Source organism: Lissotriton vulgaris, chromosome 5 (genome assembly GCF_964263255.1).
Source record: "Lissotriton vulgaris chromosome 5, aLisVul1.2, whole genome shotgun sequence".
NCBI classification, from domain to species: domain Eukaryota; kingdom Metazoa; phylum Chordata; class Amphibia; order Caudata; family Salamandridae; genus Lissotriton; species Lissotriton vulgaris.
The window spans coordinates 848,003,219-848,022,809 of NC_141693.1; the positions used below are offsets into that span (position 1 = coordinate 848,003,219).

At 48.0% G+C, this 19,591-nt stretch overlaps 1 protein-coding gene across 1 annotated transcript in view; it reads left to right on the top strand.

Annotated features, from left to right (window-relative positions):
- Positions 1-19,591, top strand: part of MYPN (myopalladin) — a 2,267,856-nt gene that overhangs the window by 1,312,686 nt on the left and 935,579 nt on the right. The window lies entirely within an intron of this gene.

Sequence of the window (19,591 nt, forward strand, 5' to 3'; positions counted from 1 at the left end):
TGAGATTCTTTTTTAATGTAATTACAATAAGGGTTCTATGAGGCTCTACTGTTTTTTTAAGAAGTTCGATTGACAACTTGATAGAGAACGAGCTTTATTAAAGTTGCGATTTTGTAATCAATGATTGCACCTGTTATCCTGTTAAAGAAAGATGAATTAAAAAGTCCCAAGAAATCGTGTAGTAAATGTGAACCATGAAGTTGTCTTGATTGTTGATCAGTAGTGTAATACTTTTGCTATATACACGTTTAATTTCACTGTGCCTTCATACATTCTGTATTCATTAAAAATTATATTTCATCAAGTACAGTATCCGCCAATTCACTTTGTGAAGGCTGTTGAACTAATTATTTAACAAAACGGGAAAAAGCCCGCTTTTAAATTAACAAAAAAAATATGCATTCATACTTATAAGCATAATGCCGAACAATTGAGAGTGAATAGAGGTAAGTTCGCTTTGAAATATACAAAAGTGATATTGAAAAACATCATTTTTAAAAGCTGAGTTACTATCAACTCGTGACACTGTTTTGTGAGTACTTACGTGGACGGTTGTGTAGAATATATCACAAAGTTTAGAGCTTAAACTACTAAAGTGAAAAAAAATCTCGTGCCCTTTCATTATGTATTTTCCTCAGCTGAGTTTTTCTTGCTTGTGTAGCTGGTTATATGCATGTGTTTATAAGGTTGTTTGCCAAATCTTTGTAGAAGATGTGGTTTACATGTACTATTATTAACACCAAAAAACACAAAGGACGTGGACTGTTTCTCCTGCATCTCTAAATCCGTTTCAGTATGTATAGTAGTCCTGCGCAGCGATCCCAAACACCAACCGTCCTATGGCGTCACTGTGTCCCAGATCCCAAAGCAATAGTTAGATGGTGCGCCCAGGAAAATATAAATTCCAGGAATCTGCTTCTGTAGTATTCCAAAGATTCTTTATTCAAAATATTTCATACATAGCATGCACTTCAGCCAACGCGTTTCGTTCTCATTGAGAACTTAATCAGGGTTTCTCAGGTAAAGAACCCTATCGAAGTAGAGAAATCTATCAGTTTTTAGAGCTACAGATTTAGCTCCCACTTGGTACACCAAGAAGAGGGTTCCACTCAAAGGCAAGATATATCTTAATCCAGCCTGAATGCAGCTCCCTACGTGATCACCCATCAGCAAATACCAAAAAGTCTAAAGATGTTCCCTCAAGTGTCTGGAACAAAAATTCCTGTGTATGATAAGTCCAGTGGACCAAAGTCGCAACCCTGGCCTCATGAGGTTTAAAGTCCAACAGATACCTTCAAGTCTTCTTGGACGAGGCGTGGCTTAACAAGATGGCCGGCTAGACTTGTTTCTGTCCAGCTCCTGCCCCACGTTCCTGAAAATCCTTCATAATCCTGGGACTTTTTAATTCTAAATCGGTGCTCCGGAGGTGCGGAGACCCCCCCTGACCCCATAGGCTATTGAAGCGGGCGAAGATTGCCGCTGATGCTTGCGTGAGTCCCGGAGGCCTGATCCCCCTGCACCCCCAGCAAATGCCGGCCACCGCGCGATAGTACGGGGGCGGCCGGCCGCAGCATAACCAAAGACTCCGCAGACGGGAGGCACCCCCCGGCGGAGGGAGGAGAGGAAATAGACGGTCCGCCGGCACACGGCGTCTGGACTGGACTCCGGTGAGCAATGACCGGGGACACGGTGGCGGTAAGCTGTGGGGCGGACCCCCACGTCAGACCGAGGCAGAGCGGCCTACACATCCTGCGGTAGCCTCCTACGAGAGGCCGGGGCGGAGAGGCCTGTGCGAACCGCCGCAACCTCCTGCGAGTGGCCGGAGCGGGGAGGCCTGCCCATTCTGCACTGAACCCCTGGAGTCCGGGCGCCCACCGGGTCCGTGCGGCCAGGAGCCGCGGACCTTGATGTGCGCCCCTGAGGGCAGAGCGGCCTATGGGGATTGCCGCTGCCTCCTGCGAGGGGCGGGAGCGTAGCGACCTGCACAGCCTGAGAGTGCGCCTGGGGGCAGCTGGTGAACCAGACGCCCAGACCTAGGGGCGATTAGGCGACCGTGGCTGCGCACTGGATCTGGGGGGACTGTAGGCCCCTCGTGTAAATATATCGGCGGCGCTCCTGGCCCCCTCCTGGCTGACAGAGACAAGGTAGGCCACAATCCTGGAACAGTCGATTGGGGTGGCTGAAGAGGATGGGGGCGGCTGGCGTTGGGGACGCGCTGGTCTCAAAGTGCAGGAGTGACCGGGACTGGATGATGGAGGCCTGTAGACCTCTGGGACATCGCGGGGCTGGTCGGGCCTGGAGTTGGAGCCGTCAAGGTTGGTCTGCAAATGATAGAGGAGCGAAGCCCTGTGCTGGGAGGAGTCTCTTGGGGGATCCACGGCGGATAACCCTTTGGACGTCAACCCCTACTATGGGAAAGGACAGACCGCTGACGGGAGCCCAGACAAACAAGTTCGTACAATACACGGTCCCGGGCCCTGCTGTGGCGGAGCGCCCTGGGACTAACAGGAGAATGGAGGCCCACCCGGACGCGGCGGCCCGAGATAAAGCCGACATCCTGACAGCGATCCGTGACTCCAGAGTGGCGCTAGAATCCAAGATGGATGGCATGGCCATGGACATTAATCATCTGCGCCTTGATCTCAGAAAGGTGGCAGACAGGGTCACCACTACGGAAGGGGGTCTGGGCATCTTACAGACTGAGGTCCAGCAGCTGAAGGAAACGATTGCCGCACTCCAAGACCATACAGCTCGATTGGAGGATTGGGCAGACGATGCGGAAGGACGGTCCCGGAGGAATAATCTTCGCTTCCTAGGATTTCCGGAGCGCACAGAGGGGCCGGCGGCAGATCTGTTCCTTGAAGACTGGATTGGCAAGACCTTCCCAAATTTGTCATTGTCTAAACTGTTTGCCATTGAAAGGGCCCACAGGACCCTGGGACTGCCCCTGAAACTGGGATCTCCACCCAGGGCCATAATAGCCCGGTTCTTCAATTTTAGAGACCGGGACATGATTTTGCAGCACATCCGTAGAACCAGTCCACCGAGGTACGACAACTGTGATATTCACATATTCCCAGACTCCACTAGGAAGGTGCAGGACCTCCGGAACGACTTCCTGCAGGTTAAGCGGCGGATGCGGAATCTCGGCGTGAAGTACAGTTTGCTCTTCCCAGCTAGGCTCCGCATTCAACGCGGCGAGAAGACGTACTTTTTGACCGACCGCCGGATGTGGAGGAATGGTTGGACTCGCTAGGACTAGCGGGACACGACAACACGCAGGGCTGGCAGGAACAAAGAAGACGGAGCGCACAAAGACGGAGCCAACGTCGCGGTGCAAGCGAGCTGCCCCAGGGAGGGCTTGCCATTGCTGAAACAGGTCGAATAACGGTGGGCCTGGATGGCACCCTCCAGGCGGAACCTGTGACGATCCCAACCCAGAACCAGTTCTCCCCATTGTGTTTGGTGCAGGAAACGCAATCCGACGCGCGGGGTGCAGCCGGCCCGGCTGATTCACCTGCACAGGACGAATGACTGGTAAATCTGGGGGTTCATAAGGACCGAGGGGGATCTCGAACATTGTGAGTATCTCCATACTTTCATCTGGGGGGATCTGTAAGGCCCAGCGAGCTGGAGATGAGATTGTTCCCCAGAGGCGTAAGAGCATGATGGTGGGGGGGGAGGTCTGGGCACCAGACTATCGTAATGATTGTATTAATGTGCCAATTCCAGTTTATGAAGCCGACTGTAGAGTGCTGTCGCGGTCGGCCGGGCCTTGGCAGGGCGGGGCTGCGTGGTACCAGTCAGACGGATGAATGTTCAACATCGAAGGAACAGGGATTTTTTTCTTGGACTGATACGTATTAGATTGTTTTGCATACAGTTTATTCGTTAACTACAGGTTGGAAGTGAGGGTCTGAGGGGGGGAGAAGTGTTTTTGGGGCGGGGTTCGGGGTCTCCTGACCAGGCCTGGGAGATGCAGTACCACCGCCTGTGAGTGGGAAATGTTGGGGGTTCTTGTTTTGCTTTGGGGAGGGTTGCTGCCGGGTCCACTTCTATTTTTGCTTTGCACAGTGTATGTTGTTTGCCTATTGAGAGGTCGAGTCACAATATGAAGGGAGAGCCAGAGGACGCTGGGTGGGGGGCATACTGCCGGAGGGTGTTACACACATGACAGGTGATACACGTAAATACAAACTAATAACTTGGAATGTCAGAGGGCTCAATAACAGAATTAAGCGGATCAGGGTGGCTACATACCTCTGTCGGTACGGAGTCAGCTTTGCTTTCCTTCAGGAAACACACCTCTGGGGTGATTGCCTTAAGTATGTCCAGCGTAGATGGCGTGGACAATTTTTTGCTACATCTTATTCCGGGTTCGCTAGAGGGGCCCTAATTTGGGTGGCTCCAGGGGGTTCCCTTTAAGGCCATTCACTCGAAATTGGACCCAGAGGGCAGGTTTGTTATAGTGGTGGGTACCCTGGATGGACGTAGTGCGTGCTTGGTAAACATATACGCCCGAACACTGACGACGGAGAGTTTCTGGGTCGAGTGTTGGGACAACTGGATATTTACCCTGACATGGAGCTCCTTGTAGCAGGGGATTTTAACTGTGCACTTGATGGGGATTTAGATAGATACCCCCCAAAGTTAGACGCCAAGCCCAAACTGAGAGACACACTGACCCAGATGCTCCATAAGTACGATCTGGTAGATATTTGGTGGCACCATAACCCTGCTCGCCGGGTGTACTCATGCTACACACCTGCTGCTAATACTCACAGTAGGTTAGACTATTTCTTACTTCCGGGTATGGTCGTCGACAGGGTAGAGGAGGTCCATTATTTGGCGCCTTACTTGTCGGATCACTCCCCACTCCTGCTTACGTACTTGGTGGGTGGTCCTCGACCCAAGATCCCGCTTTGGCAGCTCAACACGGAGGCCTTCGGGGATCCCACCTATAAGGAGGCTATTTTACAAAGACTCGAGGCATATTTAGCGGTAAATTGGGGGTCGGCCAGTATCAGGGCGACTGAATGGGATGCCATGAAAGTGGTCATCCGGGGCACTTGCCTGTCCACGGAGGTAGGGGTTAAAAGGGTAATAGAAAGGGAACTTAGACGTCATGAGGACCAACTGGTGGAGCTGGAGAGGGACTTCCCCACAGATAAAGAGCAACGGTCGGAATGGACGGCCGCGCGACAATACTTGGGGGACACTTGGGTCTCCCTTGGTAAATTTAATAGGATAGCCAGCAGGAAGAAATGGTACGCAGAGGGTGACAAGGCTGGGAGACTATTGGCGCGCTTGATTCACGCAGAAACCCAACCCCACCCGATCCTAGCGATGCGGAATGAAATCGGCCAGATGGTGTATACCCAGCAGGCCATTAATGAAGTGTTCCGATCCCACTTGGATAAAATATACTCGGAATCGCGACTCCTACCAGACGCCGAGGACATAGACGGGTATCTTGAGGGGATACAACTGCCCGGCATTGATGCGGATAGTCAGGAGGAACTGGGAGGGCCTCTCCGGGAGGAGGAATTGCGTGCCGCAATAGCCCATCTGCAGACGGCAAAGTCCCCGGGAATGGACGGACTTGCGGCCGAATTCTATAAAGAATTCAAGGGTGTTTTGGTCCCGAAACTCCTGGAAGTGGTGATGGAGGCCTATGATGGGGGGTTGCTCCCGGACTCCACACGAGCAGCGACAATAGTTATGATCCCCAAGCCAGGGAAGGATCCACTTTTCCCGGGATCCTATAGACCCATATCCATGTTGAATGTGGATCTGAAAGTTATCAGCCAGGTGTTGGCCTCAAGACTCCTCCCCTATCTCCATCGCCTGGTCAATGACGACTAGTCGGGGTTCATTCCGGGCCGAAACACCCTGCGGAATATCCGCCGCCTGGCTCACGTCATGCAAACATTGGAGGGTCAGCCTGGACAAAGCACGCTGGTGTTTTTGGATATCAAACAAGCTTTCGACTCGATCCAATGGACTTACCTCTGGAAGGTGCTACTAAAACTAGGCTTGGGGGAAGGATTTGTAAGGTGGGTTCAGCTGCTGTATGCCAGACCCGTGGCCAGAGTCCGCACAGGCCGATGTGTCTCGGATGTAATACCTATATCGAGAGGAACCCACCAGGGGTGCCCACTCTCCCCTTTGCTCTTCTCCCTGGCGATGGAGCCATTGGCATGCCATCTTTGTGCGGTACTTGAGGGCAGGGGTATCCGGGTGGGGACGGTGGAGCATGTGGTGTCCCTATATGCGGACAACGCGCTGATCTACCTGAGCCAGCCCACGCAGTCGCTACCAATCTTGATGGCAGCACTAACAAATTTTACGGCTGCTTCTGGCCTGGCGGTAAATAAAGCGAAATCCCAGCTCTACGCGATTGGAGACCGGGCGGAATGGGAGGGGCTCCCGCGTCCAGATATAGGACTCCCATGGGTAGACGATACCCTTCGCTATCTAGGAATTTGGATTGGTCGTGATTCGGCCACTTTCTTCCAACACAATATGGGACGGATCATACGGGGTCTGCAGGGTAGTATTGCCTTTTGGAACACCCTCCAGCTTTTCCTGATGGGGAAGATTGCCTTAATTAAGATGGTGGTCCTCCCGCAATGTCTATACACCATGCAGGGATCCTTTTACGAGATACCACACCGAGTTTTCCAGGAATTGTCTCCCTCCTAGTCCTTCTACTGTGGAACGGGAAGAGATGCAGAGTGAGCTTGGAGGTCTTGAAACGCAGGTGGGGCGCTGGGGGTTTAGAGGTCCCAGACCTGGAGCTGTACTATTTCGCCTCACAACTGCAACACGCGATCACCTGGCTAGATACGGACCCCTCTTGGGAACGGTCTTAGCTGGTTGGAACCTACAGGAATGGGCAGCTGGCGGGTAGGAGGGCGGCGAGATCTCCCCCCCCCCCGCTGGCACAGCTGGTGGCCGCGATCTGGGATCGGGTCGTGAGACGCCTTATCCTGGTCAAGCCATTCGCCCCCGACTTGGATCTGTGGGTGCTGCCACCCTTCACCCAAATTGCGCGGGTCATGTCTACAGGCAAGTGGGTAGAGGGAGGGTGCTTGATGCTGGCGGATCTGTACCCAAATGATAAATTCATCACTTATCAGGAGGCGGTTAACGCCTTTGAGCTCGGGCCGGGACAATTTCTTCAATATGCTAAAATGGTGGCGACCGCGCGACAACTATGGCCCACGTTCCCGGATGCCCCGACGCACTCCCGTACTCTGGTCACCATGCTGGCGATGGCGGGGGGCCGAAAGTTTGTGACTCACTTATACAGGGCTCTGCGAGATGACAAAAAGACGCGGCCCTTGCCGATTGAGGATAGGTGGCAGCAGGTGTGCCCACAGGAGATCACCCCCCGTGAATGGGAAAAAATACATGAGAGTGTGCGGAAGGTGTCGGTGAGCAACCGCTTTAAACATATCCAATATAATATTGTTCATATGACCTATCTCTCCCCTAAACGTCTCCAGACCATAGATAATACCAGAGATGCCCATTGCCCGAGATGTCGCAGCCCCTTGGCGGACTTTGTGCTTATGATTTGGACATGCCAGGTCCTCCAATCATATTGGGTGTCGGTCCTCGAAGTCTTGGGGAAGGTGTCGGGGTGGGTAATAGATTTGGACCCACGCTCCTGCCTTCTAGGTTTAATCCCACCGGACCCCAAGCGAAAGGTGAGCAGACGGTTTTTGATACTAGGCCTGGTTACAGCCCGGCGTCGAATTGCGATCCATTGGTTGTCCCCTCAGGGTCCGACGCTACAGAAATGGAAAGGAGATCTGAGGGAATGGGCGCTGGTGGAAGAGGAGCACATGAGGCACACAAGGAGAGATGGGAAGCTACCTGAGGTCCTACAAGCCTTGGGGGTGATGTTCCAAGAGCTGGTGAGTTTGGATGCCCCCTCGACACAAACTATCTCAGAATTGGGAGACTCGTGCAGGGGGAAGACTCAGTCTCGGGGCAGCATGACACATGATGACCCACCTTAGGAAGCAGATGGCTCAGACCCTGTCTCATGCCCCTTACTTCCTTTTTCTGACCAAGATTAGGTAAACAGAAGTCACAATAAAGGTTCCTTTTTTTCCGGACTCGGCAGCGAGGGGGGGTGGGGAGGGGAAAGGTGGGGGACGAAAGTAGGGCAGGGGTGGGGGTGTCCCTATAAAGTTTGACAAGGTCTTTTTTTTGTTTTGTACACAGTGTAATTGCACAATGGGTACGCGAGGGGCAGCTACAAGCCTCCACTATCCTTATTATTACTATGCAACTTACCAACTGTTACACTTACTCAGTAGATTACTCGTAAATGAGAGCATTTCAGTTGTATGCTTGTACCTTGCTGAATTTATTGTGCTGGATATGAACATTGAAAAACATAATAAAGAAAGTTTAAAGAAAAAAAAAAGTCTTCTTGGACTCCGCCATCCAGTTGGACGCCGCATACTTTGATTCAGGCCGGATCGTGGCCTTGGGTTAATGCCTGCCTGTTATTATTGAACCATTATCACGGATCCCTGGATGACTTATCGGTCACAAAACTATTTTGGTGGACCTTAGATTATCACCGGTATGGAAACTGTATTGATCATAGTCAACATCAGTAAAACCTGATTCACACTTGAAGGTATCTGTTGGACTTTAAACCTCATGAGGTCAGGATTGTGCCTTTGGTCCACTGGATTTATCATACATAGGAATGTTTGTTCCAGACACTTGAGGGAACATATTTAGACTTTTTGGTATTTGCTGACGGGTGAACACGTGAGGAGCTGCATTCAGGATGGATTAAGATATATCTTGCCTTGGATTGCGATTAAAAATAATGTTGCAAAATCTAGGGAAAAAGCTAGACCTTTCATTCAAATTAAATTTTTAATTTTTATCAAACGTCTAGTTCAGTGGTGAAGATGATGATGGATAAATATATTGGGAAATTAACTTTTTAACAAATTACGCTGTGCTGACTATAAAGGTTAGCATTAATTATTTCAGTTCTTCTGGGCTTCCCTCCTGACAGTGATTATGCCTTCATGAGGTGTGAAAAGGTTTTCCTGCCAAGTGACATCTGGCAGTAGGAAAGCTGGGAGAAGTAATCACTGGCCACTTATCATTGAATGTTACAGTTGACAGTGGACAGGAACAGAGAGTCAAACAAGTAGCCAAAGCTAAATCATAGGTTTTCTAGTGTTAATGTCAGGAAGGTGTCTAGTGCAAATGAGGACTTAGAACAGGTGATCACTCTCAGACTTCTTTCTCTTTAAGTAGGAGGAAAAGCTGTTTCCAGAAGAATCGAGGGATTGGGGAGAGTTTAGCCTTAGGTGCTCAAAGTAGAGGTGAGGGAGGTGCTGAAACACCCTCAAAATGAGGGTGTATGATAGAGGCATGCATGGTTAAACCAATGGTGCCTCTACCACTCAGGCCAAACCATGAATTCGTCTTAACCGCACATTCCTTTATCATACATGCCTTTACCATGCCATTTAGTGCTAAAGGCAGGAATGGTAAAGGGCTAAGGTTATGAAAAAGTGCCTTCACAAAAGAGTGGAAGCATCCCTAGGTAGGTCACACCGTAGGTTCTTGAAAGGAAGACTCCTTATAAGATTGTATGAATTTTCAAATTAGTAGGTTTATTATTTCACAATTCCAATTTTTCATCATGATTTCAATGTAGAAATTAAATTATTTTCCAGTGGCAGTCAAACTGTTACGCAAACGTTCTTTGAACGCTCCAATGCATTTCGGGCTGAAGAGCCCTGCATCTGGGAGCTCTAAAGCATGAAACATGAAAGATATATATCATTCAGCTCTAGTATCCACAGTAACAAAATAATAAGCAAAACAAAAGAATATACAGCGTGCATGTGTCAGAACGAGCGGTAAATGTGAAGTGACATCGATCGTAGGAAACCTGCAGTGAGTGTCTAAAAAGTGGAGGTCTTTAAGCGGTTAGTGATTGAATGTCAAAACACTTACGGTTGCTTGACCGCAAATCTTTAAGATGTCTGACTAAAAGAAACGAGAGTAAAAAATGAAAGTTCACTGCGCTGTCATAAACAGCACGATGATGCTCTCAAATGCGGCAAAACGCCGACTTACTTAGATAGGAGATCATCAAGCGGTAACCGTCGCTGGGTATATCCGTTAAAGGTGAGTCTGGTAGTAAGAATCAAGAGGGACTATGGGCGTATATAATTAAAGTGGTGTGAGAGATCTCGTGAGACGAGATTGTTAAAGAACATGAAAGACGGACTAACGTGGCTAAACGCTGAGTCCACCATGATGGGGGAAAGCGAATGAATGGAAACAGTAAACAGACAAGGTAGTCGCGGACGGGGTGCATGTGTATGAAACGGTGAAAGTCAGCTGTACATAAGGGGAATATGCATCAAGCAGAAACACATGCTGATAAAAAAACATGTTAAACAACTTTTGCTTAATAAAACATGAAAATTCCAAACGATCATAAAGCCCGAAAGGCTTCATAGATTGCAGCTTGTAAATCCAGATGATTTCACGCTGTAAGAGGTGTTTATTATTGTCTCTTCCCTCTTTTCTTTCGATGGTTTCAATTACCATGATTTTGAGTTGTGAAATGTTGTGTCGTGCTTCATTAAAATGAACAGCAATGTTTGATTTGACGCTTTTGGTCCTGATATTAGACTTATGTTCGTTTATACAGGTTTTTATTTTCCTTTCAGTTTTTCCAATGTAAATTTCACCACACAGGCATTTGATCAAGTAAATGACATTGGTGGTATCGCACGTTGCATTGGCATGTAATTTGATGTTAAACCCTTTCATGGGGTGGGTCACAGTGTTTCCACGTATAACGTTGTTGCAGTTGCTGCAGTTCATACAAGGCCTTGTACCTTTTGCTTCACCTACTTGTGGTGTTTCCTTAGCCAATATCTCTTTAAGGTTCATGTTTCGAGTGTAGGCGAAGATAGGTGGGTCTTTAAAAAGTGTTCCGCTTAAAGATGTCACTTCACATTTACCGCTCGTTCTGACACATGCACGCTGTATATTGTTTTGTTTTGCTTATTATTTTGTTACTGTGGATACTAGAGCTGAATGCTATATCTTTCATGTTTCATGTTTTAGAGCTCCCAGATGAAGGGCTCTTCAGCCCAAAATTCATTGGAGCGTTCAAAGAACGTTTGTGTAACAGTTTGACTGCCACTGGAAATGAATTTAATTTCTATGTTGAAATCATGATGAAAAATTGGAATTGTGAAATAATAAACCTACTAATTTGAAAATTCATACAATCTTATAAGGAGTCTTGCTTTCAAGAACCTAAGGTGTGCCCTACCTAGGAATGCTTCCACTTTTTTGTGAAGGCATTTTTTCATGACTATAATTTTGACGTGCCTGGACGGACACGCCACCTACAGGAGCACCCAACCATCTAAACCCATTGTGGATTTTGAACTTTTACTTCCACGAAAACTTTATTAACAAATAGGCTGTGCATCCACCTTCTCCAAAGGGGTAAGGTTGCCACTACTCCAACCCCCTTTACCCACCCTAAGCTACAAACCCGCTACCTGCCCCCGCTCTGAGGCCCAAAATCTTTCCACCCTAACCCTCTCCCACCCTGCGCTGTCCCTAAAACCACCCAAAACCATTACACTGCCTTTAGGCCTAAAACTCTAACCCCTAATTAAAAAAAATTACCACAACTGAATTATCCCTAAAAACTACCCCAGCCTATCCTAAGCCGTAAAAACTACCCCAACTACCCATCCCCATCCCCCTGCCCTTAGACCTAAAGCCCTGCCCTTTTACATACACTTCCTAGACCCACTCCCCCCCTGTGTTGTCCCTCAAGCTACCCCAACCCCTTCCACTGCCCTTAGGCCTAACTCCCTAACCTCTCATTAAAAAAATGACCCCAACCCCCCGCCAACCCTGAAAACTAACCAATCCCCCCACCAGCCCTTGAACTACCCTGACCCCAGACCTGAAACTATCCAACCGACCCAAGCCCTAAAAACTACCCTGACCCCCTGCCCTGAAATCTACCTCAACCCTGCCCTGAAAACTGACCCAACCCTGGTACTAAAAACTACCCCAACCCTGAAAACTACCCCCGAGCCCATACAAACCCCGGCCCTGTCCCACTTTCCTCACCACGTCCTCTGGCTTTCTTCCTAGCATCTTCCTGCTTCCACTGAGCAGCAGCCAGCAGCTAGATCATGCACTGCCTTAACAACGCACATGAATGGTTAAGGCATATGTGCTGTTAAGGCAAGAGTGGTCGCCCTCGCGTAGTCGGAATACGCGTGGCTGAGGCCCGGTTTTCTGACTGTTTCCCCCAAAATACTGATGCAGGAGTTCAATAGGTGAATGAGAACTAAAGATGCCTCTAAATTTTGTTTTTACCTTATCAAATTTGCTGTGTGTTCAAAGACACAGGTCAAATGTTTAGGCTATGTCTTCTGACAAATTGATGCTTATTCTTTTACCTCGGAGATTGCTGTTTGCTTTTCTCTCTCAGACAGCAAAGTTAGACAATTTTGTCAAGTGAACTATCTGACAATCTTGCTGGGATATAAGAAGTGGGAAAGGAAAGAATAAGACTTTAGTTTTTTCTTAACATGCAATAACCTTTAAACTATTGTAAATGAACTGCACAAATATGTCAACCTATATCAGCAGTTAGGAAGCATAAATGATTAAGTATGGGCGAAATTTACGAGTTCGCGGTCTGCGAATTCGTGCGAAAGCGAATTCGCGATCCGCAAAGTTCGAGAATTCGTGCGAATTTGCGGATTTTTTTTGCGTGTTCGCTGGTTTTTTTGCGTATTCGCGGGCCGCTTGCAGTGCACCAACCGCGAAGTTACCCATGCGGACGTACATGAGCGCGGCCATCTTGTGCGCATTGCGTATTTCCGTTTCCGGGCGCTATTGGCAAGCTCGCGTTGTGTGCGGCGCGCTATTACGAGTTCGCATGTGTTTTTGCGTGCTTGCGGGGAAAATATCGCGCAAGCTTACCCACGCGGTCCACAATGGGTGCGGCCATCTTGTTTTTCATTAATTGGTATGGTTCTGGGCATGCTTTTCCTATCCTCCCCTAATCTCTGCAATCCTTTGTTTCTTTGAACTTTTTTTTGATCTTTTTTACTCATTATCTATCCCTCTATTTTTCTACATCTATATATATATTTTTTACTTTTCGTTACTTTTAAAGCTACTTTTTAAAACTACTTTTTAAAACTCCTTTCTTTTCTTTACTTTTTCCCTATTCTTTCCTATTTTTTTTTCTTCAGCTGTCCAGGACCATGCCAAAGGGAGCCGGGAAGAGTAAGGGGAAGGGTCCCTCACCCCGCACCCGGCTCCCATGCGGGCATTTGAGGGGTGTGCAAGTGGTGGCCATGGGGAGATTTTCAAGGCAGTGGAGGTGGCCGCCCTTACATTTTTTGGTCTGCGCCACCACCCTGGGACCATGGCAGCAGGGGGCAGGCCCGGTCAAGGGTATGGCCTCCAGGAGCGTCACCAGCAGTGGGATAAGGTGTGCCGGGCCATGCGGAGGGAGTCGGGGGTCCGGCGCACCTACGACCAAGGGACGCAACGGTGGGCCGACGTCCTTGACCGGGAGCATGACCTGCTCGACCTGCTAGGTGTGGAGATCCCTGGCCTTGGTGAGTAGATATTTAATAACTACTTTGTTTTCTTCTGCTCTCTGTTATATTGCTCATCTATTTTGTTCCGGAAGAGTACGAATGCTGCTGATTCGATTACATTGCAGGTAAATTAATGTTTAAATAGCTTCTGTCATTGCAGTTGCTCTCCTGGTAATTTGCGTTGCTACTGTGCTTACTTGTTTGCAACTTTTTGCTCATTTGAGAGCATAACTGCGTAATGCTAGAGACAGTAGAGACTCCAGTCTAGTCCTTCTTTGTACTCCTGCTGCCACTAAGAAGAGATAGTGGTGGATTGATACGTTGAGTATATTATTTATTTGTTAGTGGTCTGCAATCATGATGACGGAGTGTGTGTCACGTGACGTCTCGTGCTGCTGTGTGATGGCAGTCGTAGTAGAACCTTTTTGTTGTTGGTGTAGTTAGTGAATAACATAACTTTCCTATTAGACGGTGTGGGAATCCTGCAATACTGTACTATCCTCCTAGTTGACCAGATCAGATAGGTCAATAAATGTAGTGCAATTGTTGTTAATTGGTTTCCCCGAGATAATTTTAGATTGTGTGAAAAGAAATCAAATATTTTAAAAAAACAATCATCCATGTTGTGTTTCTTCATTTCATGATCATCAGCACCTCCCAGGGGCAAGGCGACTAGCACCATTGAGACTTCGGTGGAAGAAGGTAGACAGTCACAGGATCGGTCCCTTGCAGGCTCTTCTGCTGGCCCCAGTAAGTTGTTCTGTTGTTCTATTAATTCTTATACTTCCCTAACTTTAACAGCTCCTTTTCATTACAAACTGTTTCCTAACTCTACTTTTTTACAAAATAGTCTTTGATCTTCTTTTATTCTAGAGTACTTTCTACATTCTTATCCTGCCTCTACCATCACTCTCTGTGCTACTACTATTTACGATTATGAGTCGGTCTGTGTAGGTAGCTAAGCTTGCCCAGTTGGCAAACGGTGTTAAACAAAACTCTGATCCAGCAATAGCTTTAGGCACTGAGCGCAGTCATTTGGGTTGCCCTTGCTGTCTATTCCAGTCTTCTTAATGTAAGTGCTTTGACAATTTCCAATGACAAAATGTCAATGTTTACACCAAGAAAAAGGTAGCAGTTGCCTTTTTGATTTGCTAGGAGCACATACCATACCGCTAGTGTTTCAGGGACTATTCTGCACATAAAGAAGTATGGACAAGAGAAACATGACATTATTGATGATAGGTGCAGTTCGACTTTCCACATACCTCCGTCCGAACAGAAGTTGAACCCCCAATCCCCTGACCGACTATCTAGTGTGTCTGACCAATGATTTTACGACCCAGAAGAACAGAAGAAGACTACCCTCGAGTCCCGGCCTATCTGAGTCACTGAAACATGACTGCCAAGTGCAGTAGTTCAAACCCTTCTGCTCACTCACTCGTGAACAAAAACTGCACAGTTGTTTGTTAGTTTTAAAGTTTTATTTTGAATTAAGAAATGAAAACATTATTTCTTTATTTTTAATGGCGTAGTATTCGGAGCGAGCACTGCTGATAGATGACGTTAAAGTTTAAACAACATTCCCATGAATCAAATTACTTTAACGTAATAGTTAACAGACACATTAAATTATTAGAATAACTGTGCGGGAGCCCCCACCTTCTTTAAAGTACTTAAAGTACTGCTGGTGATGACTTACTAGTAGTTGGTGAATTGTCCTGTTGGCAGAAGGACAATGTAATCTTTTTTCTGTAACTAGAAAAATGGTGCACGTTAAGCAAGCATTCATCAGTAGTCCTTGGAAGTGTAGCATTTATTGGAATAAGCATATAAAAAGTTAACACCATCCCCAAAGTCATTACTTTTTTTCAATCCCAGTAATAAAAAATGTGTTATGTACCATTTTCTTCCATTACGAGACGAGGGGGTTGTGTATGGCATCTGAAAAATATGACATGTTTTTTCTAGACGTCACAACATCTGATGCGGCACAGATGACCACCAGTGCCGGGGCCAGCAGTGCGGAGGGGTCCACTCTAGGGGCGGATGCGGCGGCGCCACCAGGAGGAGCTGGGCGGAAGGCTCAGCGGCGGCGGACGGTGGTAAGTTATTATACTCCTTACTTATTGAAATTTTTGAGTAGGCTCGCAAAGAAGTGTATGATGTACTGTACAGTACACAGTACACTAGTACAAGTACACTGTACTGTTAAGAAGAGTTACTAATTTAGAACTACTTTTTTTGCTATCACGGAGAGGACAGTCAACCTTGACTTGTAATAGCATTAGCGACGGTACTTCTCGGATAAGCAATGGCCCCCTCTATTTGACTTCAACTCAGCTGGCAAACTTTTATCGGGAAGCCAAGTCATATCAGATGTACTTTAGGGATGTGAAGAACGAAAAGTGAAAGAAGGGTGAAACGAAGGACGAGCGAGTCTTAACATTTATGACTGTAAAGAATGGTGTTTTTGAATGCAAGTCTAGAAAAGAAGACAGTGGTTTCCAAAATATAATGAAAAGGGTGTTAGTTGGTTGTTGAGAAAAAGAAAACTTGGTACATTTGAGACATTAAGAAGAATGATAGACATACTTTGGAAGCATGCATGTTATCTTCTTTTTCCTCATCGATAGCAGAGGTGTATGATGTAGTAGAGCAGACAACGAGTGGATGAAGATTGCTACTTTGAACATCATGTCCGTGCCAGAGTAGCAAAGCTAAGGAAATCCAAATACTAGAATTTGTGATTGTTCACAAATACTCCCTGCCTTGACTAACAGTACAGTACTTTACTTTGCAAGCGCAGCATCTATTGTGTATGTATTGTATAGTTGACAACATTATATCAAGTCAAGTCCCTTCCTCCAGCAATTATGGGTACCACACTCACTCCCTTTGTTAATAATTTTATTACAGCTGTGTCATGGGTGGACTATCGCTGTAGTTCTCTCAATCTATCAAAACGAAGCACCTAAAGTCATCCATCATATAACCAAAGATCATGTGATCGGCAGGATAATGATATATGATCAGAATTAAATAATCTTCATTCTTCTTTTGTAGTAGTCAAGGCCCGGGGGGGGGGCAGTGCGAGAGATATCATTACATTGAGCAGTAGCCCCTGATGTAACCGAGTATGGCCAGTGGCAGTGCCACCCCTATAGAAAAGTAAGAGCTTCCTATCCCGACCTGCATGTACTGCTTAAAGTACTGCGAGTCTGAGTCATTATGGCTTGTGTCTGTTTTTCTTGGATGCAAGCTGAGTGAGCTGCCATGCCGGCTACCACAAGTTCACGTACCAGTAATTTCTTTTGCAAAACAAGAGAATAAAACAGAAGACTTTTTTTAGTACTCTCTGACTATGTATGTAGTAGTGAGTCCATCCATAGTCCTGCTAGTGGAATTCCTGAAACTCCCATTAATGTCACCGGCCTACAAAGACGGCGGATTGATACATGCCAAAATGTTATACTTTGTTTGCTACTTGCTGGTGTTACTGAGAGTCAACTTTCTATTGAATTATTTTGACTTTATATTAAAGACTATTGGCTACAGTATTTTTCTTTCTTTCTTCATATAGATGCTACTCTGAAAAAGCTCACCAGAAAGGAGATGGCTGTCCGGGCCAGGGCCCGTAAGCTGGAGGCTATTTGTGCCGAGTATCAGCGGCGGTGGGCTTGGGAGCAGGAGGAGGAGACAGCCACCACTGCATCCTCCTCCAGTGCCCCCGGGTCCACTAGCCAGAAGCCTCCAGCCAAACGGAGCCGTGGCCCGACAGCCTCCCCCTGCCGCCGCACAGCAGCAACACAATCAGCTTCCCCCCTTAGAGCCTGGATGGTACGTCAGTGCCGCCTCCATAAAAGAGTGGACTACCTGGAGCGGTTGGTCGAAAAACATCAGCACCAGCTCCGGGACCTCCGCAAAGAGCTGCGGGACGTGCAGGATCAGCTGTCTGTTCCTTGCCCCTTTTCTAAAGACTGTTGGGGGGGTGGGAATTGGGTTTTTGGGAAAGGGGACTTTTGGACTTTTGGACATTGGTTGGGGTTAGGCAGGGGGGTAAGTCTCACGTCTAGAGACATCAGATACTAGCACCTGCTTGCACCAACTTGGTGTTATACTCACAAATTTTATCCTGAGGTGTATGGACTGCATTGACCACAATGCGAAGGGGCGACCCGGTTAAGAGGTCAGGAGTGTGCTCCCTCCCTGTTTCCTGTTTCTGGGGCTCCCTCGAGCCTCCTTAGCTGACGAGCTATAGGCGATGCACCTCCGCGCCCGAGAGGCAACGAAGCCTGGATTGTTTGCAGCCTCTTAACCACCCCGGATTTATCTCTTCTGATGACGGATACCATCCAGAAACGCGAGCCATGTCTCGCATCTAGAGACATCAGATACTAGCACCTGCTTGCACCAACTTGGTGTTATACCCACGAATTTTATCCTGAGGTGTATGGACTGCATTGACCACAATGCGAAGGGGCGACCCGGTTAAGAGGTCAGGAGTGTGCTCCCTCCCTGTTTCCTGTTTCTGGGGCTCCCTTGAGCCTCCTTAGCTGACGAGCTGTAGGCGATGCACCTCCGCGCCCTAGAGGCAACGAAGCCTGGATTGTTTGCAGCCTCTGAACCACCCCGGATTTATCTCTACTGATGACGGATACTAACCAGAAACGCGAGCCATGTCTCGCGTCTAGAGACATCAGATACTAGCACCTGCTTGCACCAACTTGGTGTTATACCCACGAATTTTATCCTGAGGTGTATGAACTGCATTGACCACAATGCGAAGGGGCGACCCGGTTAAGAGGTCAGGAGTGTGCTCCCTCCCTGTTTCCTGTTTCTGGGGCTCCCTCGAGCCTCCTTAGCTGACGAGCTATAGGCGATGCACCTCCGCGCCCGAGAGGCAACGAAGCCTGGATTGTTTGCAGCCTCTTAACCACCCCGGATTTATCTCTACTGATGACGGATACTATCCAGAAACGCGAGCCATGTCTCGCGTCTAGAGACATCAGATACTAGCACCTGCTTGCACCAACTTGGTGTTATACCCACGAATTTTATCCTGAGGTGTGTGGACTGCATTGACCACAATGCGAAGGGGCGACCCGGTTAAGAGGTCAGGAGTGTGCTCCCTCCCTGTTTCCTGTTTCTGGGGCTCCCTCGAGCCTCCTTAGCTGATGAGCTATAGGCGATGCACCTCCGCGCCCGAGAGGCAACGAAGCCTGGATTGTTTGCAGCCTCTTAACCACCCCGGATTTTTCTCTACTGATGACGGATACTATCCAGAAATGCGAGCCATGTCTCGCGTCTAGAGACATCAGATACTAGCACCTGCTTGCACCAACTTGGTGTTATACCCACGAATTTTATCCTGAGGTGTATGAACTGCATTGACCACAATGCGAAGGGGCGACCCGGTTAAGAGGTCAGGAGTGTGCTCCCTCCCTGTTTCCTGTTTCTGGGGCTCCCTCGAGCCTCCTTAGCTGACGAGCTATAGGCGATGAACCTCTGCGCCCGAGAGGCAACGAAGCCTGGAATGTTTGCAGCCTCTTAACCACCCCGGATTTATCTCTACTGATGACGGATACTATCCAGAAACGCGAGCCATGTCTCGCGTCTAGAGACATCAGATACTAGCACCTGCTTGCACCAACTTGGTGTTATACCCAAGAATTTTATCCTGAGGTGTATGAACTGCATTGACCTCAATGTGAAGGGGCGACCCGGTTAAGAGGTCAGGAGTGTGCTCCCTCCCTGTTTCCTGTTTCTGGGGCTCCCTCGAGCCTCCTTAGCTGACGAGCTATAGGCGATGCACCTCCGCGCCCGAGAGGCAACGAAGCCTGGATTGTTTGCAGCCTCTTAACCACCCCGGATTTATCTCTACTGATGACGGATACTATCCAGAAACGCGAGCCATGTCTCGCATCTAG